Source organism: Solenopsis invicta, chromosome 4, assembly GCF_016802725.1.
Source record: "Solenopsis invicta isolate M01_SB chromosome 4, UNIL_Sinv_3.0, whole genome shotgun sequence".
NCBI classification, from domain to species: domain Eukaryota; kingdom Metazoa; phylum Arthropoda; class Insecta; order Hymenoptera; family Formicidae; genus Solenopsis; species Solenopsis invicta.
In genome coordinates this window covers 17994601-18007814 of record NC_052667.1, presented here as the reverse complement: position 1 = coordinate 18007814, position 13214 = coordinate 17994601, and the positions used below count along the sequence as shown (strand labels likewise).

Sequence of the window (13214 nt, the reverse complement as noted above, 5' to 3'; positions counted from 1 at the left end):
AAATAACAATACAAATTATTATTTACATGTAACAATTATAAAAATTTATGTGGAACAGCGTTCCACACACACGTCACATTTGAAAAGAATGAAAGCGAGTTTCGTCTCGAGGTTACAACAAGCAGCTCCTAAAAGTCTCACTGAAGTTACGAGCTGGGGAGGCGCGGTAGCGCCTAGATATAACGCCTGTGGCTGCATTCACGAAAAGATCCCCCACGGCGTGGCCACCTAGCGGTGGTGCCAGCACTCACTTGGTAAATCCATTTCAATCCGAAATTACAGGATTTCATAAATTATAATTAAATCGAATTTTAATGTATACATGTATTTGATTCACAGAATCATGTAAACAGATATGATTCTGTAAATCAAATATATATACCTTGCTACTAGATGTATAATTACTTTCTTTATATTTTAAGTATACGTTCCAAAACGTTTTTTCCGAGAAAAATTCTACTCGATATAATATACGTTATTATTTATTTATATTTTGAGTAAAATTTTTCTCATAAATAAAATGACCATTAAATAACATATTAAATTAATCATTATAGTATTATACATATGTATTAAATATAATTTCAATATTATACAGGGTGTCAGAAAACAATTGTTGCTCTCGTAGGTTAATAGAATAAGTCAAACTGAGAAGAAAAATCCTTTACCACTTTGCAATTTTCGTAATAGTTAACAAGTTATAAATTAATAAAAATAGCGGATTTAGTCCCGCCCGCCGCCAAATCCAACCGTGCGATCGTGGTTGTCAAGAGTGCGGAGAGTTGTTTTCTAATAGCGATGGCTGCGTAATATTATTGAATATTTAATAATATTCTATATGTAGGCGCACAATATTATTTAATTTTAAATAATATTTTAATTAATGTACTATAATGTAAACATATTTAAATTAAGAGTACGTTAAATAGTATTTTCGAAATATTAATATAAATATGTACATGTGTAATATTATAAAAATATTCTTATAGTTTTTAGATTTAAAGTAATAAATGTTTCTTTATCCAATTATTATAATAATAATAAATGGTACATTTAAACTCATTTTTTTGTGGTACAAAATTTTACATATTACGTATTTACGTACTATTTTGTACGTAAATTTTATTTTATTTTAAGAAAGTACATATTTACATTAATATTTCAAAAATACTATTTAACATAATCTTAATTTAAATTAGAATATTATTTAACATTAAGTAATATTGTGCGCCTACATATAGGATATTATTAAACATTAAATAATATTACGCAGCCATTGCTGTTAGAAAACAACAATTCTCCACGCGCTTGGCAACCACAAACGCGGTTGGATTTGGCGGTGGGCGGGGCTAACTCTGCTATTTTTATTAATTTATAACTTGTTAACTATCACGAAAATTGTAAAGTGGTAAAGGACTTTTTTTCTCAGTTTGACTTACTTTATCAACCCACGAGAGCAAAAACGATTGTTTTCTGACACCCTGTATATAATAAAACATTAAATATTAACAAATAATATATTTTATTACAAAGCTATATACTTTATATTAAAGCTTATCGTATTATCAAAATTTATAGTTTATATATGGTTAAATATATTTTTTGTGTTAAATATTTTTTAACACAAAAAATTATCAAACAACACAAAACGAAGGTTAAGGCTCTTATAAATAAATTAAATTTGAGAAAAGTGAGTTCAAGAGCCACGCAGGATGTCGGGTGCGAGTAAATAAATAACGAATAAATCCAATGTCAGGCAAACGTTTCGACCTTTAATGACGGTCTTCTTCAGTAGTATTACAAGTCTATAAAACAATCAATTTAATCACACTAGTTAAGATACAAATTCATCAAAATAAATAAAGATCAAAAATAAAAAATAAAAAAATTGAAAACCAGTTACCGAATAGATAGAGATTGTGCATAACCGCGGTGTACATCTTATTTCAACGTCTTAGCATAATAATATTGTGAATGACTTCACAGAGCGTGTACAGAGACAAGAGTTTCGTAAAACCACATAGATTGGTTGTTAACAAATAAATAAATAAATAAGAAAATAATATTAAAACAATGACTTCAAAACTTGCGACAGATAACAATACAAATAAATAGTTAAAAAAAAGGGAATAAACGAAAAATTAATAAAAAAATTAAATAAATAAAAATAAATATGAAAACTGTACAAGTCATTCGATATAAAATTGTAAAAAAAACGCATTATAAAAATTATGCAAATTCAAAAAGAGGGGGAAAAAGAAATTAAATCGAAGCAAAAATTATATACAAAATACCTCTAAGCACCGAAACTCGGTCACAGCCTTGAGATGGGATGTTACATCTCGGTGAGAATAGATACAAATAATAAGAACCGAAACGAGATAGCCTCGGTGGCCCAAACGAAAGAAATAGAAGGAGAAGGGGTGGTAAACCTAACAAGGGGGAATACGATCGAGGATAGGAAGATACGCATCCGAGAGAAGTTCGGTATCGCTTTGTTGATTGAGTCCATGCATTTCATTTTTAATGTGTAACATCTCGGATATAGATCTTTTAACATAAGATGGCTCCTTGTCTAAAATTTCAACGTTCTCCCAATTAAATTCGTGATTTTCTCCAAGGTGATGTAGCGAAATAACAGAAGGAGAACTGGCTTTCCTAATGTCTGCTTTATGTTCGCTGACTCTTGTTTTTAATTGGCGTTTCGTCTGTCCCACATAAGAAGAATCGCAGTCCTTGCAATTGATTTGATAGACCACGTCATTACATGAAAGACGCTCTATATGGTCTTTGCCAGTAGTAATAAATTTATTCAGTTTAGAAGGGATCGTGAACGCAAAGCTGCAATCAAACTTATATGAAAAAGACGTCATTAAAGGTCAAAACGTTTGCCTGACATTGGATTTATTCGTTATTTATTTACTCGCACCCGACATCCTGCGTGGCTCTTGAGCTCACTTTTCTCGAATTTAACAAAAAATTATCTTTATAATTTTATAATTAAAAAACTCTTGTGTTATAACAATAATGATAATAATAATAATAATAAAAATACTCAACTTTATTGACATATATGTATATAGCGGATCTTTTCGGAATGTATCACCGATATCTTATGAACATTTAATGGACGTCCTTGGAACATCTTCGAAATATCTTATTTAATATAAAGAACAACGCTCGCAATTTTCGAATGCATATTTATTATGTATGTCGGGAACATATTTAATATACATAATATGTTAGATATTACGAATCATCCCAAATATGTCCTGCGGACGTCCTACAAACGTCATACTGCAGCTACGATAAACCAGAATGTCCTTCAGGCGTCCTTGGAACGTCCTATGGCCGTACGAGATACTGGGACATTACAAAGACTTTTGTATCGGACGTCCGAGGATGTCCATGTGTTGTGTGGGAGGTGGTAACTACTTGGTGCCAGGTCCGAACAATAAGGTGGATGCATAAGAACCTCCCAACCAAGCTCCCGAAGCTTCTGGCGAGTCACTATCGTTGTGTGTGGCTTAGCGTTGTCCTGATGGAATACAATTCCTCTCCTATTAGCCAAAGCTGGCTGCTTCTGGGCGATTATTTCCTTCAGATGATCCAATTGTTGACAGTACAGATCCAAATTAAGAGTTTGGCCGTAGAAAAACAGGTCATAGTAGATGATTCCCTATTAATCTCACCAAACACACAGCAAAACCTTCCTGACCGTCAATCCTGGCTTTGCCACCGTTTGCGCCGGCTCACCGCAAGTCGACCACGACCGTTTTCGCTTGACGTTGTCGTAAGTGATCCACTTTTCATCACCAATAATCATCCGCTTCAGAAATGGGTCGATTTTGTTGCGATTCAGCAGCGATTCGCAGATGAAAATTCGATCTAGATGAGGTTTTTTTGCGTTAACGATGTGGCACTCATATATCGAGCTTCTTTTTGTATCCAGCCTTATTTAAGTGGTTCCAAACGATTTTTTGTGCAATGTTTAGCTCCTGGGCAATCAAAACAATGCTTACATAACAATCGGACTCGATGATTTCCATAATAAATTTCTTTTCACTACACTTAATAATAAGTTGAAAATACAGTTCCTTAATAGTTTTTAACAGCAAATTTAATTCTGAAAGTCATCTTATTGATTTGAAATTGTCCTTCAACGTCATTTTATTCAACTTTGGTATGAATTGAAATTTTTTATGAACAAGATTGCTTAAATGATATTAATTATTTAAAAAAACGTAATAAAAAAATGTTATGCAATTAATTATCTCACCTTATAAATAATTTTTGTATAATATTAAATACAACATTCTTTTCTTATTTTGTAAACTTTGAGCGATATGTCTCCAATAGATACATTACTTTCTTCATTAATTACGTAAGCGAGACTATACTAAAGAATGTTACTTGATAACAATTTTACTAATTAAAAGATTATTTTTCGTAGTTTTTTTTCTTTTTTTATATTGCGTAATTCGAATTTGGATATATAATAATTTGATAGACACATATGTTGATTATGCTCATGAATTGTTAATATACTTTGCAAGTAAATTTGGTAATTTATATGAAAATGAATACATTTATCAAAATGTCCATAATCTCATTCACTTAACTGTAGACGCAAAAAAATTTGTTTCATTAAATAAATTCAGCAGTTTTCCACTTAAAAATTACATGCATAAAATTAAAATAACGTTGAAAACGTCCAATAAACAATTATCATTATTTATAAAAAGATTTTTAAAAAATAATAAATATGCTTCATATAAAATACAAAAAAAATTATACCTCAAAGAAAATGGTTTTCTATTTATTAATAATAAACATGTGGAATGTTTTTTATTAATTTATTGTAAAAATTTCAAAATTGAGATTAAAGAACCCAATTGCAATTTTTTTTTTTAATAATGAAGTCATAAAGATAATTAGTAGGACTTCCGTTTCCGGTAGCGAAAGTGACAGTTGTGTATATGGAAAGTGTGCTTGGTGAATGGGTAAATTTGAAGATAAAGAGGGCTGTATTGTAGTGCGAGCGGGTGAGGAGTTAGGGAGGTAACAAGTGAAGTTGAGAGAATAAGGGATAGGGCAGAGATAAGGGAATAGAGAGACAGGAGGAAACAAGAGCTCAGGACGGGTATGAAGGAAGAATAAAGAGTAAAGAGAAGCAGGAAAGAGGCGGAGGCAGGGACGCCGGGTGGTAAGCGCGAAAGAGTAAGCGCGGGCGCGGAAAATTTTAAATAGAGAAAGTTGATAGATTAGGAGATCGACAGGATGGAGGAAGGAGGAGAGAAAGGGATGGAGAAAAAAAGGGAAAGGAAAAAGGAAATGGAAAGAAAAAGAGAAGGGTGGGAAGACCGAGCAGGGCAGAAAGTATGATGAGGGACAGAGCAAATAGTATGTTCTTGTTAAAATTATTTAAGAGAAGAGAGAAAAGGAAGAGGCTAGAGGGGGAGGAGGAAGAAACAGAAAAGAGAAAACCTTTTAAAAAAAGTACGAAGATAAAAAGATCGCCGGAAAAACATGAAGAGGGGATCTGAAAGAAATATTAAGGGAGATAAAGGAAGGTTTTAGGGAAATAAAAAAGGAAATAAAAGAAATAAGAGAAGGTAGAGAAAAGATGGGAATGGATGAAAGAAATGGAGAAAAGAGTAGACAATTTGGAGAAAAGAATAGAGTAAATTGAGAAAGGAAAGAGTAGGGTGGAAGAGGAGGGAGGAAGGGAAAAAGATAAAGGGGAGGAGAGAGAGCGGATGGAGATAAAGGAAAAAAAGGAATTAGTAGAAAAGACGAGGAGATTGGAGGGAAAAGAATAAAAAGCAAAACAAAAAAAAGAGGAAAAGAATAATAAAAGGGGTGAGAGTAAAGGAGGAGGGAGAAAAAGAGCTGAGGAGAGAGATAAAGGAAATAGTGAAGGCAACGGGAACGATAGCTAGAATAGAAGGGTTGAGGAGGATAAGGAATAAAGATAAGGGGGGAGAGGAAATGATGTGGGTGAGATTTGCAAGTGTCGGGGAGAAAATAAACGTGATGAAAGGAAAGGCAAAGCTAAGGAATAGGAAGGAGTGGATCACGAACGACTTGACGGAAAAAGAGAGAAAAGTAGAATGATGGATAAAAAGGGAAACGGAAAAAACAGGAGGGATGGGAAGAGAGTAAGAATAGAATATATGAAAATATGGATTGACGAGAAATTGTGGATATGAGATGAGACTAGTGATGAGTTAAGGGAATGACAGGGAAGAGAAGTAAGAGAGGAGGGAAAAGGGAGAGAAAGAAAAAGAGGTTTTTTAGAAGAGGGTGGGGGGAGAAAGAAGGGGAGAAAGAAGAGAATAAAGAAAATGTGATAGGAAAATATGATAGAGAGAGGAGGAATGGAAAAAAAGGGAGTGGAAAAAAATATAAAATAGGGTTCTGGAATGTGGTCGGCATGAAAAATAAAGAGGGGAATTTTAGAAAAAAATTGAAAAAATGGAATGTGATGTTCCTGAGCAAGACATGGCTACAAAAAAAGAGATGGGAAAAAATGCAAAAATAGTTACCGAAGGGATACGTTTGGGAGATGCAGGAAACGGGAAGGAGTAAAAAAGGGGAGAGCAATGGGAAGAATGATTGTAGAGATAAGGGAGGGATTAAGAAAAGAAAAAAAGAAGACAGAAAGGAGAGAAATAGGATTGCAGGTGGTCAAAGTTAATCTAGGAAGATAATGGTGGAGGTTGGTGGGAGTATATGTAAATGGAGACATGGAGAAAAAAATGAAACAACTAAAAAAGTGGATAGAGGAAAGAACGGAGAGGATAAGAGTAGTAATAGGGGGAGATTTCAATGCGAAAACGAGAAGAAGGGAAGTAGGAGAGGAGAGAGGGATAGGGTTAGAGAGAAAAAAATTCAAAGGATAAAAAGGTGAATAAAAGAAAAAAAAATTTTGTGGTTTTTTTAAAAGAATTAGGATGGTCGATATTGAATGGATGCATAAAAGGGGATGAGGAGGGTGAATAGACGTATACTGGAGGGAAGGAGGGAACTGTAATTAACTATGTAATCGGGAATGAGGAAACGAGAGAGAAAGTGGTAAAGATGAAGATGGAGGATTAGGTAGATTCTGACCATTAGCAATTAACAGTATATGTGAAGGAGGGAAGAAGGGAGGAAGAAAGCAATGGGAAAAGGAAAGAGAAAAAGAAGGGGGGGGGTGTGGACGGAAGAGGGAAGAAATTTGAGAAATGCGTAGGGAAGAGAGATAGTGACTGGAAAGAGGTAGAAGAGGGTTGAAGGAAGTTGAAGAGAAGAGTGAAAAGGACATTAAAAAAAGTAGAGAAAGAAAAGAAAAAAGTGCAGAAAGGATGGTGAGTGTAAGAGTATGAAAAAAAGAGGTAAAGGAGGAGTTTAAGAGATGGAAAAAGAGAGAGGAGAGGGGGAGAAATATAAGAAGATAAGGAAGAAATATAGAAAGTATTGGAGAAGTAAGGAGAAGAAAAGAAGGAAGAGAGAAAGATAAGAGAGGGAATTGGAAGAAGTAACATCGGAAGGGGATGTATGGAGGGTAATGAACAGGGGGAGGAATTATATTTACAGTCTCCTAAACCTGTCCCTGTTTATTTTCCAAATTTGGAATTGTAATTGAATATCTGTCATTATTTTCCTAAATTCAATAACAAAGTCAGAGAAATCATCTTCATCAGCATCTATTTGCTGAATTACTATTGGCGCATTGGTCTACGACCAAGGTTAATAATCTTAGATCAATGGGTGTTGGGACTGTCTTTTTCTTAATTGAAAGGTTACTTTTTATCGCTTTTTTGTTAAAAAACAAGTCACTGTTTCACTTTTCGATCTTATAATTGAATGGCAGCATTGTAATTGCATTTACAGTTAGTACTTTTAACATGTGTTTCCTATGCTACTCATACAACACAAAGTCTAAAAGACATTTCCAAAAGTAGTCACAGCGCAAAACGGTATTTAAAAATTAGACTACTATTTCCTCATAAGCAAAAACAAAATTAATTTTATTCTTACTTATCATGCCAGATAAACAAAAAGGTGTATTCTATGACATATTTTTTTCGAGAATAATTCCAATGATTGAAGCTCGATTAATAATTTCGATCAATGAGTTATATGTGTGCATACATATATTATACAAGTCATAAAGACTTTTGATATTCATTATATACACTGCCTACCAAAAAAAGCGGTACACTAAAAATTTAAGAAAAATTTACCAAACTTTAAACGCTTGTAAAACAGGAAATATTTATGACACAGGGGTGTTTCAAAAAAGGAATTAAAGCTTGAAACCAGTACTTTGAGAAACTTTTAATGCCGATTAAGTAGCATGATTAATTTGCTAATAGCCAATGATAGAACAAAAACTTGCAAAATCGATAAATAGAACGTATAGTTTCTAGAGTTGTGTGGAGTGAAGCAGTTGACGTAACTCAATGAGATAAAAAGCGCAAAAAGGTTCGAATTTTTCCCTTTAAAATGCAATTTTGCGGAAATCGATACGATAATTTTTCGCTAGTTATGCCAATTTAAAGAAAAGTTGTTTTTTACGAGATAGTAATGAATTATGAATTGCAATGTCACCGTTATCAATGCAAATCACTACAATTCCGTCCAAGACATGTTGTTGGTTTAAAAACATATCCATGTGTGTGTGCGTGCGTGCGTGCGTGCGTGCGTGCGTGCGTGCGTGCGTGCGTGCGTGCGTGCGTGCGTGCGTGCGTGCGTGCGTGCGTGCGTGCGTGCGTGCGTGCGTGCGTGCGTGCATGCGTGCGTGCGTGCGTGCGTGCGTGCGTGCGTGCGTGCGTGCGTGGATGGGTGGGTGGGTGTGTGTGTAACATATAACTCATTGATCGAAATTATTAATCGAGCTTCAATCATTGGAATTATTCTCGAAAAGGATATGTCATAGAATACATCTTTTTGTTTATCAGATGATAAGTAAGAACAAAATTAATTTTGTTTTTGTTTATGAGGAAATGTAGTAGTCTAATTTTTAAATACCGTTTTGCGCTGTGACTACTTTTGGAAATGTCTTTTAGACTTTGTGTTGTATGAGTAGCATAGGAAACACATGTTAAAAGTACTAACTATAAATGCAATTACAATGCTGCCATTCAATTATAAGATCGAAAAGTGAAACAGTGACTTGTCTTTTAACAAAAAAGCGATAAAAAGTAACCTTTCAATTAAGAAAAAGACAGAAGACAGTCCCAACACTCATTGATCTAAGATTATTAATATTGGTCGTAGACCAATGCGCCAATAGTAATTCAGCAAATAGATGCTGATGAAGATGATTTCTCTAACTTTGTTATTGAATTTAGAAAAATAATGAGAGAATTTATAATACGCGCGCGGACAGACGGATACAGATAATCGATAATTAAATGCGCGGACGGATGGACGAATAATCGCGGACGGACAGGATTGGATATACAAAACGAAAAGATCCCGATTATTTACAGCGTATGTGATTCTGAGACGGATTTCTCCAAATTCGGAATCCCTGTTTACTTCCCTGTACTGGTCTCCTGCGCGATCGCGATACGTGACGGTTAATATTGCGATGTTGTTGCGGTGGTGACAACGACTCACGCCAAGATCTCTTGGTAGGGGCGTGGAACTCCACGCCCCAGGTCGTGAGTCGGTGTCGACGGAGAGGAGAAAAGATGTTGGTTTCTCCGATCACCAAGATTTCTTTATTGAGCCCAAGCTTAACTTGAGTCCGTGAATCGGCAGTCTAGGAGTAGAATGCTAGTTGCCAAGATCTCTTGGCAGAAGCTAAGATCACTTAACTTTAGAGCTAGCTCGGGAGACACTTCTTTGCGGATGAAGATTCGGACGGAAAAAAGCGATTTTCGTAAAAACGGTGGCGCTTATGTACCCGTATCTCGAGAGGAGGGGAGAGCGGGCAACACATCGGCGGAGAAGGGATCCCCGCCACTCGAGATCGGCAACAACCGTCACTTCGGTCGCTTGTACGGCGCGTACGCACGGAGATTGCTCGACACGCTACACGTGTTTGAATTTTATTATGGGCGCTACGCGTGTTTGAATTTTATTATGGACAGTATGCACCTCTTCTTTGCTGTCCGGCGGATGATCAACCGAACAGCACGGAGCGGTGGACGGTCCGAAGGGGAGCGGAAAAGCAGTTCGTTACAATTATAAACACTGAACAGAACTAATTTAAGCCAAAACATATTTGCATTTGATTACATCTGTTCTTTGTAAATCGACTTACAAAGAACAGATGTAAATCAAGACATCATTCAGATGATTTCTGCAATAACCCACTATATTATCCGCTTGTAAAAATTGATCATGTTAGTATTACATTATATGTAATTTGCATAAAACTATGAATTTAGATTTAGATAAATTTAGATTAAAATTATACTTGATCTTGTAAAATGTTTACAAAATGACAGTTAATTATTTATCATAAACACTAAACAGAGCTGAAATACACAGAGCACAATTTAGCTGGAATAAAGAATAACATTCGATAAAAATTTCTCTAAATTCATGGTGCAAACTACATATAATGCAATATTAACATGATCAATTTTTACAAGCAAATAATATAATAAATTATTGCAGTCGATTTACAAAAAATAGATGTAAATCAAATATGACAACGTTCGGTTGATTTCATTTAAAAATTGTGTGTTGAAGCACATGCATTTTAATTAATTATACGTAACGCATTTACCTTCCTTTTCCGTACTTCTCCGATCTGCTCGGATGCCTCACGATCCGGCTGTATCCAATCGATCTTCTAGATGGATTGGTCTTTTCGGTTTTCCAAAAGAAGCACCACGTACGTTTCTACTTTTGCTCTGGTCGGTCTGCTGCACGCGCTATCAAACCTATGCGTAAGTCCACCTAAAAATTTCATCGCACCTTAAAAAACTAAACTTGCAAAGAACAGATATAAATCAATTAAGACATCGTTCGGTTTATTTCTTGTAGTACGAAGTGTGTTGAAGCACCTACATTTTAATTAATATGTTACGCACTAACCTTTCTTTTCCGTTATTCTCTGATTGCTCCTATGCATCCGATCCGGCTGGATCCGGCCGGTCTTCTTCTTCTAAATGAATTGGCATTTTTGGCTTTTTGTTTCCAAAGGAAAAACCGGAAAAACCACACGTTTTCACTTATTCACATCCGGCAAATTCCCGGCATCCCGGCACGCGCTTCCAAGCCCAAGCGAGTCGAGTCAACAAGAAGCTGGACAAAATGGTGGAAGATAGCAAGCAAGCGCGCATCTTGAGCCTAATGCAGATTGCACTAGATTTTAAGCCTCGATCATTAAGGCATGGATAATGAGATGAGATGAGTGTCTAATTCATCGATTGGTCAATCGCATTATATGCAGCAAATGCGGCTTTTATAGAGCAAAATTGCATTTGAGAACAATGCGATTATATAAATCGATGAATTAAGAACTCATTATTACAAATATTATAACAACGTTATAACAATACAAAAATCTTATTATTTAAACATTACATGAAACATAAAATAAAATATTTTTAAACTATTGCAAATACATTAAATTTACTTCAATAAACGTATCATAGTAATATTTATGAAAGATTTCAAGCAATATTAATGAAACGTTTTTTAAACATTCAAAAATACGTTATTTAGGTAATCTTTTAAAAACATTTTGACAACATTTATAAAAACGTTGAAAAAATATTTAGGACAACATTATTGAAACGTTTTTTAAACATTCGGAATTTTCACATTAGTAGATAATGTTTCAAAAACATGTATACAATATTATATAACAACGTTGATAAAAGTCACAAGAAATCAATGTTTCAAAACGTTTATATAATGTTCCTTGCTTACTGGAAAATTATTTATTAGAAACTATTTATGAGATCCTTTAACAGCAGAAAAATATTATTATTTGTCCACCAAGTCTAGGGAAAGTTAATAAAAAATCGGGGTTTATTGATTGCTGAAGTATAATACAAGTAGTTATATAAGTGTTCTATTAAGCTTTATACTATTAAAATAAAATTAATTGTGCATTTATGGGCTCAAAAAAGTAAATGGTAAATGCAGAATGAGATTTTAGTTCGCATAATATACAGAGAGTCCGAAAATTCCTGGATCGCTTAAATACTAGCCTGCAAAAATAGACAATTTTATTGCAGATGTAATAAAACTACGTGATTATTATAAATTTTTGCGTAGTGACACGAATCCGTTGTTAAAATTTGGCTATCATGTTACAATTTTGAGAAAAATGATAAAATATCAAAAAGATAAAAAACGGCGATTTTGAAGATTTTCATGATGTCGTAACACTTTTAGCAAAATGTTTTTTTAAATTGTGTTTACGCCACGTAAAAGTATAAATTTTTAGATTTAAAATCCATTTTGTTTCATTTCGCTGAGATTTTTTGTTTCGCTCGGTACAATGTCTCTCCAATGAGTACGAATAGTTACATCACAAAAGCAATGGTATCAAGACAAATTATAATTATTCTTGTTCTGCTTGATGTCATTTTGTGATGTAATAGCCAAATTCTATTAATGTTTTCATATTTAGTATTCAAAAATACATCCAAAATAACTATTCGTACTCATTGAAGAAATATCATACCGAGCAATCATATTAATGATACGCGCGGACAATTAATATTTCTTCTTCCAACTATATCTAAGAAACAAAATATCTCAGCAAAATAAAACAAAATGGATCTTAAAGCTAAAAGTTTATACTTCACGTGACGTAAACGGAATTTAAAAAAAAAAAAAAACATTTTACTGCGGGTGCTACAACACCATGAAAACCTTCCAAATCGTTGTTTTTTTACCTTTTTGATATCATTTTTCTCAAAATTGTAACGTGATAGCCAAATTTCAATAACGGGTTCGTGTTCAACATGAAAAAATAATCATGTAGTTTTATTACATCAAAAATTGTTTATTTTTGTAAGCTAGTATTTAAGGGATCCAGGAATTTTCAGACAGTCTGTATATTATGCAAACCAAAATCTTATACTCTCTACATATACTACTCACATTTTTGAGTACATAAATGCACACTGAGATCTAACAACGAAAACAACATTTTTTTTCAAAAATCATTTTTATTCATCAATATAATCTCCTTTTAGAGTGATACAATCTTTCCAACGCCTCTCCAACTTTTCTATACCATGTTTATA

The 13214-nt window shown here is 34.0% G+C and overlaps 1 protein-coding gene across 9 annotated transcripts in view; it reads right to left on the bottom strand.

Annotated features, from left to right (window-relative positions):
• LOC105204129 (solute carrier family 26 member 6) overlaps positions 1–13214 on the bottom strand; it is a 97552-nt gene that overhangs the window by 73972 nt on the left and 10366 nt on the right. Inside the window, exon 1 of one of the 9 annotated variants that reach the window (XM_039448572.1) lies at positions 10733–10862. The exons of the other annotated variants lie outside the window; for them this stretch is intronic. The gene's annotated coding sequence lies outside the window, so the exon portion shown is untranslated. Of the gene's footprint in view, positions 1–10732; positions 10863–13214 lie in introns of those variants that run through there. 9 annotated transcript variants of the gene reach the window in all.